We start from the raw sequence: 10,166 nt of genomic DNA, 5'->3' as shown, positions 1-10,166 counted from the left end.
TTTCTGGGCAATACAGAAAGAGAAGGGAAGGAGGAGGAGTTGGAAAAGACAGCCAGTAGAGGAGGACAGAGAGAGAAGTCGGAAGGAAGATGGAGCAGAAGCATATGACCTGGAGGAACTGCAAGTAGCAAGGGACTTCATAGCTGGGGAAGAAAGTGGTGTAGAGGCATATCTGCCCAATATAGCCATGCAGTTTATAACTACAGAGCTGAGTTGCATTTTTCTTGCATGGGTGTTGGAGATTTACCACAACAAAATGGTGCAAAGTGTATCGAGTGGAACTCAACTAACCTGAGATAAATGAGCACTTCCCCTCCCCTCACCCCAAACACAAGACTGGGCTGCAGCAGTGTGTCGATTAAAAGCTGATTGGGTCTGAGGGGCCTACAGAAAACTGCAGAAAGGCTCTCTCCCCAAGCCCAGGCAGACAGCTAAGGCAGCACTCCAGCCTGGAGCTGGACTTGGACAGTGCTGTGTAGGACTCCCAGGGAAGGACAGGAGACTCTGGAGCACAACTGCCTGCGAGGTAGTTTCTGGGCAGACACAGTGAACTGATCAGGGTATCTATGCCTGAGAGAGCCTTTCTGTGTTTGCTTCCCTGTATCCTCCATTGTGGGGCGCCGCTATCTTCCGGTACTGAGTCATTTCCTCAGTACCAACTAGTAAACATCTAGTTTGCGCCTGCGCTGGAAATCCCCGCCCCGGGCAGCTCCGCCTCAGGGATAACGTCATATGGGGTGATCAGTGTTGAGCCAATCATGGCTTGCCACGTCCGAGGCGGGGAGAATTTCCTATAAAAAGGAGGGGCTGGGACTGCCTGGGGTCTCCGGTTGTGAAGCTTATGCTCTCCCTCTCAAGACGCATAAAGCTTACTGCAGAAGAACCCTATTGTGTGTGGTGTCCTTATTCGCGGGCGAATCAGAGAACACTCACATCTGGTGCCGGAATCCCGGGAAAACGAAGAACAGAAGAACATCGCGAGCACCGAGCACCGTCGGAGATCCCTCGGTGACGGGGAGGGTCCAGAACTGCAGGAACTACGTCTCGGAAAGGTATGCCTGAATTTTACCTGACCCTTTCGCACTCCCTTCAACTAACCGGGCCGTGGGAGGGATTGCCCGAGGCTTTAATTATCGTCCTCGTGGCCTTGGTTGTATGGTTCCTAGCCCTCTTCTTTTGTGAACATAGAAGGTTGTGTTAAATTGAAGTTCTTACGATCTCGGAGACATAAAACTGCAGTCTCCTTTAGAGTATCATGGGGGCTTCTCAATCAGTACAAACTTCATTAAAAGAACTTCTCAAAAGAAGGGACCTGAAGCTTGGGGACAGAGTTCTTCGCCGCTTTGTCGAGGAAGTTGATCGAGTAGCTCCCTGGTATGCGGTGTCAGGATCTCTGACGCTGCTGTCATGGAATAAGCTAGGCAACGATCTAGAAACCTGTTCAGACCTCAGGTTGGGAGTTAAGGCCATATGGAAACTAGTTAAGAGTTGTCTTGAAGATGAGGCCTGTGAGGAGGAGCGAAGGAAAGGGCAAAAGGTTTTAGAAGCTATGCAGGAAGGTATGTCAGAATCCGAGCGTAGTGAGAGGATGGGTGTGCGCACAAAAACCGTAAAAAAGGCAAAAAAGGGAAGTGAAAAAGGACCTCCCGGGAGAAACAGAAAGGGAGAGAAGGGGAGCAGCAAGCCCGGGTTATATCCGACCCGAGAACTGGCTGCCCTCCACCTAAGAGATACCTCGGATTCTTCCGAAACCGAGGACAGTAAACTGACCTCGGAGGAAGAGGGCGAGTTAGAAGAAGAAGCAGTTAGATATAAAGGAGAAAGGTATCACCCAGATGAAGGCGGGCGACCTAAGTCAAGTAAGCCCGCGTCCGGTGTCTTCTTTAAGGATAGGAGATTGTTGGCTGCCGCCATTCCCTCCGCTCCCCCACCTTATGAGGCCCGGTCATCCACAATTTCCTTTTTTCCCCAAAGGATCCTCCGCAAGCTACACTTAGCGTTTCCTGTTTATGAACAGGAAGGGGGGAGAATCTACGCTCCTGTAGACTATAGTCAGATAAAAGATCTTGCAGAATCAGTACGAAAATATGGTCCCAATGCTAATTTTACTATTATGATTCTTGAAAGAATGGCACAAACTGCCATGACACCTAGTGATTGGCAAATGGTGGTTAAGGCCGCCTTGCCTACTATGGGACAATACATAGAATGGAAAGCCTTGTGGCATGAGGCAGCCCAGTCCCAGGCCAGGGCCAACGCAATAGCCCTTACGCAAGAGCAGCGGGATTGGACATTTGACCTTTTAACAGGCCAAGGCCCGTGGGCCGCAGATCAAATTAATTACCATTGGGGGGCGTACGCCCAGATTTCCAGCACAGCCATACGGGCCTGGAAGTCACTTAATCGCAAGGGAGAAACCACCAATCAGCTTACAAAAATTGTTCAAGGGCCCCAGGAGCCCTTTGCCGACTTCGTCGCACACATGATGGAGGCGGCAGGAAAAATCTTTGGGGACCCAGAGGGAATAGGACCCTTTATTGAGCAACTGATTTTTGAACAAGCCACCCAGGAATGCAGGAATGCCATTGCTCCTAGAAAATCAAAAGGGTTGCAAGAATGGCTAAGAGTGTGTAGAGAGCTTGGAGGTCCACTTAGCAATACTGGCCTCGCGGCCGCCATCATGTTAGCACAAAAGCATCCTCCACAAAAGAAGACCGGTGAACGGACCTGTTTTAATTGTGGTAAGCCTGGACATTTCAAAAGAGATTGCAAAGCCCCAGACAAGAAAGGGGGGGTCTTGACCCTCTGCACGAGGTGTGGTAAAGGGTACCACAGAGCAGATCAATGTCGCTCAGTGCGAGATATACAGGGAAGGCTTTTGCCTCCATTAAATGTTCCTGCTCCCAATGTGTCAAAAAACGGGTCATTGGGCCCACGGTCCCAGGGCCCTCAAAGATATGGGAACCGGTTTGTCAGAACCTCCGGGATGGCGGAAGAAGCGACCCAGGAAGACCCACAAGGGTGGACCTGCGCGCCGCCTCCGACCTCCTACTAATGCCCCAAATGAGTATCCAACCAGTACCTATAGAGCCAATGTCACCTTTGCCCCCTGGGACCATGGGCCTTATCCTCGGACGAGGGTCACTCACCCTACGGGGCCTAGTGGTCCATCCTGGGGTTGTTGACCACCTACACTCCCCCGAAATACAGGTCTTATGTTCCAGCCCCAGGGGCGTGTTTTCCATCAGTGCAGGAGATAGGATAGCTCAATTGTTGCTCCTCCCCGACACCCTCTGGGAGGGCTCCCCAGGCCCCAGTCCCAAAACGATGGGGTCGTCAGGAACTGATTCAGCCTACCTTGTTGTATCCCTGAATGAAAGGCCCAAACTCTGCCTCGAAGTAAATGGAAAAAGGTTTGAAGGTATTCTTGATACCGGGGCAGACAAAAGTATTATATCCACGCACTGGTGGCCAAAAGCTTGGCCCACTACAAAATCGTCCCACTCTCTACAAGGCCTGGGATATCATTCATGCCCTGCCATAAGCTCAATGAGTTTGACCTGGAAGGCTCCTGAGGGACAAAAGGGTAAATTTGAACCTTATGTGCTCCCGCTCCCAGTAAACCTTTGGGGGAGAGACATTATGCAACATTTGGGCCTAACCCTGTCCAATGAAAAAATCGTGTTGGGGGAAGGTTTGAACAAGGCAAAAAACATGATGCTAAAGATGGGCTACAGGACAGGTAAAGGATTAGGACGGTCAGAGCAAGGAGGAATTGAGCCTATTTCACCAGTAGGAAATATAGCCCGACAAGGACTGGGTTTTTCCTAGGGGCCATGGGGACGGTTCGGCCTATACCGTGGAAAACAGAGGACCCGGTGTGGGTCCCTCAATGGCCCCTATCCTCTGAAAAAATGGAGGCCGCAATACAATTAGTAAATGAACAACTAAAATTGGATCATATAGAACCTTCTACCTCCCCCTGGAATACTCCCATATTTGTTATTAAGAAAAGATCAGGGAAATGGAGGTTGCTCCATGACCTTAGAGCCATTAATGAACAAATGCATTTGTTCGGCCCTGTGCAAAGAGGCCTTCCTGTGCTCTCCGCCCTGCCCAGGGGTTGGAATTTGATTATAATAGATATTAAAGACTGTTTCTTTTCTATACCTCTATGTCCAATAGATAGGCCCAGATTTGCTTTTACTATACCCTCTGTTAATCATATGGAACCTGATAAAAGGTACCAATGGAAGGTTCTACCACAAGGAATGTCCAACAGCCCTACTATGTGCCAACTTTATGTGCAGGAGGCCCTTTCTCCAGTAAGGGATCAATTTCCCTCGTTAGTCATGCTCCATTATATGGACGACATCCTTCTGTGCCACAAGGACCTTGGCCTGCTTCAAAGGGCCTACCCCCTTTTACTTAAAACTTTGAGTCAATGGGGACTTCAAATAGCTGTAGAAAAGGTCCAAATTTCAGATATTGGACAGTTCCTGGGTACCATGGTGACACCAAATAACATCATACCTCAAAAATTAGAGATAAGAAGGGACCACCTCCATACCCTAAATGATTTTCAGAAATTGTTGGGGGACATTAACTGGCTTAGACCCTTTTTAAAAATCCCCACTTCGGAATTAAGATCTTTGTTCAATATCTTAGAAGGAGATTCGCACATCACGTCCCCCCGAACATTGACTCCAGCTGCAGATCTGGCCCTACAAAAGGTGGAAATGGCCCTGACACAAGCGCAGCTGCTCCGTATCGAAGAATCACAACCCTTTAGTCTGTGTGTCTTACAAACTGCCCATTTGCCAACTGCCGTTCTTTGGCAGAATGGGCCCCTGCTATGGGTTCACCCAAATGTATCCCCAGCAAAAATAATACATTGGTATCCTGAAGCCATAGCTCAGCTTGCACTCAGAGGCTATAAAGCAGCCATCACCCATTTCGGGCGTAGCCCCCACCTCTTGGTGGTGCCTTATACCTCTGTGCAAGTTCAGACTTTGGCCGCCACATCTAATGACTGGGCTATACTAGTTACAACTTTCCCTGGAAGCATAGACAATCACTATCCCAAACACCCGATCTTACACTTTGCCCAGAGCCAGTCAATTGTGTTCCCGCATGTAACGGTAAGAAACCCAATTAAGGAAGGGCTCATGGTGTATACCGATGGCTCCAAGAATGGTGTAGGGGCCTTTGTGGTCAATGGCAAAATATGTTCCAAACAATATAAAGAAGCATCACCTCAAGTAATAGAGTGTCTAGTGGTTCTGGAGGTATTAAAAACCTTCTCTGAACCCCTTAATATTGTGTCAGATTCTAGTTATGTAGTAAATGCAGTAAACTTGCTGGAGGTGGCTGGAGTAATCAAACCCTCTAGCACTTTAGCACAAATTTTTCAAGAGATACAATTAGTGTTGCTTCAAAGAAAATTCCCAGTTTTCATCACTCATATCAGGGCTCATTCAGGCCTACCTGGCCCCATGTCCCTGGGTAATGACTTGGCAGACAAAGCCACCAAATTAATAGCCACAGCCCTGTCATCCTCTGTGGAAGCTGCAAAAGGATTCCACAATCGCTTTCATGTAACGGCAGAAACGTTGCGCCGTCGCTTCTCCTTGACTAGGAAAGAAGCTCGTGACATCGTCACTAGCTGCCAAAATTGCTGTGAATTTCTGCCCCTCCCTCATGTGGGGATCAACCCCCGCGGCATTCAGCCTTTACAAATATGGCAAATGGATGTCACACATGTCCCCTCCTTTGGCAAGTTACAATATCTTCATGTGTCCGTTGATACCTGCTCTGGTATTATTTTTGCATCTCCCCATGTGGGAGAAAAGGCAACACATGCGATCCAACACTGCCTCGAGGCTTGGAGCGCTTGGGGACAACCTAAATTTATTAAAACTGATAACGGACCAGCTTATACTTCACAAAAATTTCAAAGCTTTTGTCGCCAAATGGGAGTAACGCATCTAACTGGTATCCCATATAACCCACAAGGTCAAGGCATTGTTGAGAGAGCACATCGGACCCTTAAATCTTATGTTGTTAAACAAAAAAGGGGCGCTGATGAAGCTATACCCCGTACGCCAAAAGTGTCTGTGTCATTGGCACTATTCACCCTCAATTTTTTAAATCTTGACGCACACGGCCATACTGCGGCAGAACGACATTGTTCTGAACCAACTAGACCCAAAGAATTAATAAAATGGAAAGATGTCCTAACCAACAAATGGAGAGGCCCGGATCCTATTCTGATAAGATCCAGGGGAGCTGTTTGTGTCTTCCCGCAGAGCGAACAAAATCCATTCTGGGTCCCAGAAAGACTAACACGATCAATACCCCAAGATGATGAAGATCGCCCTGCTGATATTGGGAATCATCCTGCCTCTGCAAGTGATATCCCAGGAAAAAGGGCTTCGATGGGGAATAATGTCAACATTCCCACTCCCCATGCCGGTAATGTATAATGCTCAGGTATTTCCCCGCCTTTTTTCTACCAATGAAAATCATGGGCTTCCATATTTACCGTGGGATCCCCAGCTCGAAAAGGTCACTGAACAGAGAAGACATAATTTGAGGGGGAGTTTATGTTTCTCCCTCAATAGTTCTTTGACCGAGTGCATTGGATTATCCTATCAGTACGTTGTCCATATTCCCAATGCACTTATGAATGATACATTTTATGGTGGAGATCTTGTTGATTTGTCTGGAGATTGGCCCAAGGTAACCAAAATTATTAATCATACTGAGTATCAGCAACCAAGGTTAGCCCCCTTTTGTGTAGCAAAGGAAGAGCTGTCTTCCACCCTGCCTTGGGCCGGCTGCCAAGCGCGTCGAGTGGGGCGAGTTAATGATTATTTCACATTATCCCCACCCTTGATTAATGGTTCATATAATGTGGCAAGACGCAATGGCGAAGATAATCCCTCGGCCATTGGCTATCCCTTCAATTTGTGGCTTTTGTGTGGCATTAATGGAAGCTGCACCGATATTGCGCCTCTGGCATTAATAGAGGGAGGCTGGTCCCAAAGGGGTTTTATGCGATTCAGCCTAAATTCCTCCTCCACGTGGTGGGTGGGATCGCCTCAACAGTTTCAACATCCCCCTACGCCTGTTTGTGTTTGGCCCCCTTTTCTTTGGCTTGTTAGTAATTCTACCTTGCCTAATAATTTGACTGGCATTTATTGTCAAAATTATTCCTGCTTTTATGCTACATGCTGGGATGCCAAGGCTTTTTCCTTTGCCATGGTTGTCCGTTTGCCCCGCTTTGTTCCAGTCCCGGTGGTGGCCCCCAGTTCCCTGTCCCTTTTTAGGGAAAAGAGGGATTTTGGTGTCTCTGCAATGATCGTAGGAATTGTGGCTACTGTAGGCATAACCGCCTCAGTAACTGCATCAGCTCTGGCCCTGTCAGGGACTGTGCAGACCGCAGACACTATTAATCAACTGTCGGCCGCTGTGTCTGCAGCAATTGAAGATAGCCATCTTGCCTATACCCAGCTCCGGGGAGGATTATTACTGGTTAATCAACGTATAGATTTGGTTCAAGAACAAATTGATATCCTCTGGCAACTCGCGCAGTTGGGATGTGAAGTCAGAATGCCAGGGTTATGCATCACATCAGTACAATATAATAATTTCACATATGCCGCTAATCTTTCTAAGAGTTTGTCCCAACAGTTGCTATATAATTGGACGTCTGATTTTGATCAAACCCTCCAGAAACTTAGATTGGCCATCGTCCAAATCAATTCCACCAGACTTGACCTTTCCTTGACCGAAGGCTTTTCGTCATGGATCTCTTCTGCTGTTTCTTATTTTAAGGAATGGGTGGGGGTGGGTTTGTTTGGAATTCTCCTTTGCTTCGGATCGGTATTTAGCCTATGGTTAATTTGCAAATTATATAAGAAAAATAATAGAGACAAAATCATGATATCCCAGGCGCTTGCTGCCCTGGAGCAGGGGCAATCTGCACAGGTATGGTTGGCGGCGCTTAAACAAAATTGATTTGCACCACTGGTCGCTGGCTGCCCGCGCCTTAGCGGGTGAGCTTCAGCAGCCCTAGAGGATTGTAGAGCAATGCATCGCACAGGTGGTCCCCCCGTCCCACCTGGGGAATATGCCGTCTAGTGGGGGTTTCCTGCCCTAGTCTTCCCCTCCTCGAAAAAATGGCAGAGGGACAGGTCGGAGCAACTTCGGGTCCTACTCAAGCCTAGTTGTTGCTTGCGGACATAGTTCTTACATCTCTGAGTAAGAGGATTCGGCCAATGTTCCCGTCCTCTCATACTGGGTGTCCAGTTGGTTTTATTAGACAAAAAAGGGGGAGATGTGGGGCGCCGCTATCTTCCGGTACTGAGTCATTTCCTCAGTACCAACTAGTAAACATCTAGTTTGCGCCTGCGCTGGAAATCCCCGCCCCGGGCAGCTCCGCCTCAGGGATAACGTCATATGGGGTGATCAGTGTTGAGCCAATCATGGCTTGCCACGTCCGAGGCGGGGAGAATTTCCTATAAAAAGGAGGGGCTGGGACTGCCTGGGGTCTCCGGTTGTGAAGCTTATGCTCTCCCTCTCAAGACGCATAAAGCTTACTGCAGAAGAACCCTATTGTGTGTGGTGTCCTTATTCGCGGGCGAATCAGAGAACACTCACACTCCATGTCTACACAGGACATGAACAACCCGACTCTGAATCCAACAGCAGAGAGAGACAAAAGTACAAAGGGCTCTGGATCAGGTAATAAGCATCATACGTTGATAATAGAGATACATAATTTTTGATACTTCAAGATGAGAAACAGAATAAATACCTTTTAGACTTTAAGGGATGGTATTCGGAATGGTTTGATGGGGATGGATTTAAAGGAAATAGATACCTCGTCATTTACTGGTATTGCAATATTTATTCTTTTGATCTATTCTGTCTTCTCAAAAGACAGGACCCTAGATAAAAAAAAAAATTCCTTGCCTTAGAAAAGAGATTACAGGTAACACTAGAACTAAAGGTTCAGGATTTTATAGGTCAAGATAAGCAACAGAAAGAGGAAAATAAAAGTTGGAGACAAGAGCTGGAAGAGATGCTAGAAAAAAGGAGTCTACAATTCATAGATCAGACTGAACAGCAAGGAGATAGAGATAACATTTGGAAGCAATGTCTAGAGGATAATTTGCTAAAGCTAGCAAATCAAAATAAGGCAGCTGCTGCATATCAGAATTACAACATAAGGAGAAGATTATGAAAAGCAGGGCCTACAACAGAAGATACAGGGAATTATAGAGCAGCAGGAGCAACAGAAAGAAAAATTTAAGATTTAGACAAGTGCCCTAGAGGAAGCACTAGAATTGAAGACACAGGAAATTATATATCAGAATAAAAGAAAGAATGATGAAAATGAAGGTGGGAGATAGGAGCTGGAAAAGATGCTAGAACAAAGGATACAACAGCTCACAGATCAGACTGAGCAGCAAGGGGAAGATAATGAGGACTGGAAGCAAGACTTGGAGAACAACCTTTTAAAATTAATCAATCAAAATAAAATGGATAGCAGGATATCAGAGTTGCAATCTAAAGAAAAATTAAAATGTGGAAGCAGAACCTTGAGCAGAGAATACAGGAACTCAAGGATCAGGAGGAATGGCAGAAGGAGAGCTATGAAGCATGGGCACAGACCGTAAGGGTGGAATTTAAAAATCTCAATTAAGGAAAATGCTCAGGTAGAAACAGAAGATAAAATTAGAGGAAGCCAACAAAAGGTCATTAGAAAACAAACTTTAGTCTAGCAGTTAGTATAGAACAACTACCTCCAGAAAGTGACCATTCATAGGGTTTTCAGGAGTCGAATAGCAACCGATGGATGTGTTAGAACTGAGGAAATTTAAGGAAAATGTCACTAAATTTGGAATGCATTCATCATTTGTGAAAAAATTCCTGATTTTCTTGGGCTATTGATAATAGAATAGTCCCCCAAGACTGGAAGGATATGATAGCAAAAGCAACACTAGAACCTGTGTCACATTATAACGGTTCTCATGGTTGAGAGAAGAGGCGAGAGAGACGGCACAACAAAATAGAGCCAGGGGTAGAGAGATTTCCACAGATCAGCTGCTTGGTGAAGGTTTGCTGAGGTAGAGGTGCAAGCTGTATATGATGGAGAA

General features: G+C 46.8%; 1 pseudogene; it reads left to right on the top strand.

The window, feature by feature from the left end:
• The first annotated feature begins 8,801 nt into the window (after nt 1-8,801).
• On the top strand, nt 8,802-9,874 carry LOC147003720 (uncharacterized; annotated as a pseudogene).
• Nucleotides 9,875-10,166: the final 292 nt, after the last annotated feature.

Source organism: Mus caroli, unplaced genomic scaffold (assembly GCF_978045245.1).
Source record: "Mus caroli unplaced genomic scaffold, Mus_caroli_1 scaffold_8, whole genome shotgun sequence".
NCBI lineage: Eukaryota > Metazoa > Chordata > Mammalia > Rodentia > Muridae > Mus > Mus caroli.
This window is presented reverse-complemented; position numbering and strand designations above follow the sequence as displayed.